Source organism: Suncus etruscus, chromosome 10 (assembly GCF_024139225.1).
Source record: "Suncus etruscus isolate mSunEtr1 chromosome 10, mSunEtr1.pri.cur, whole genome shotgun sequence".
NCBI classification, from domain to species: domain Eukaryota; kingdom Metazoa; phylum Chordata; class Mammalia; order Eulipotyphla; family Soricidae; genus Suncus; species Suncus etruscus.
This window is the reverse complement of record NC_064857.1, coordinates 56,351,572-56,352,460: the sequence shown is the minus strand read 5'-3', so window position 1 is coordinate 56,352,460 and position 889 is coordinate 56,351,572.

The following is an 889-nucleotide window of genomic DNA, read 5'->3' as shown; positions in this document are numbered from 1 at the left end:
GGAAGTAATCCAAGTGTGCTAATATGACCACTAAGGGACATTCATAGAAAAGGGTCACAGGAAAAGCTAAACATCATGCCTTACCCAACGAGGTAGGGAAAGGTGGGGACATCCTCGAGCATTTGTTTTCAGACAAAAAAAAAGGTATATCAAAGTTCTTTGTTTTTGTTCATTTAGAATTCAAGCATTTGAGTTGAGGGAGAGATGGACATGTGTGCTCCTCAGTTACAACGTGGGAAATCATAAGACTTTAGAGGCTGAGTCAGCCTCACCTGGGTTTCTTGCTGCAACTTTTGATGCGTAGCTTCATTTCTGCATCTCAGCTGCATGCAGGTGCCCACCAGCTCCTTGATATAGTGAAACCTGGTCATCCCTAAAAAAAAAAATGCTCAGCACATGCCTGGTGCAGGCATCAGGACCCACGTGGCAGTTTTGCAATATTAATGTGTGGAATATGGATGATGGCGTTTGTAAGGAAGCCATGAGGTAGGTAGGCTGCAGGGTTTGTGGTATGAACATCTTGAATTCTGGAAGGATGGCTCTCAAAAGATTTGGCAAAATCACAATCTCAGCATTGCAGGAGCTTCTGATGCTTCCCAGAAATGTGTGGAGGTAAAGGGTGAAGAATGATGAATTCTGAGCCGGAGAATTGATTACACTCACTAAATTCTGTGATTATTACCCAATCTTCATGCAGACACTCTTTGTATTTTAGCCTGGGTTCAAATTAAAACATCAATCTATGCTTTGCTTTTGTGGGGGCTGCTCCTAGACAATGTTCAGGGGTCATGGGTCTCTCTCAGTGATATTTGGCCAACTGGGCTGGAAAGTTTAATACAAAGGCCTGAGGAAGCAGCATTGCTCAGCCATAGATGGTCAGGGAGCACCA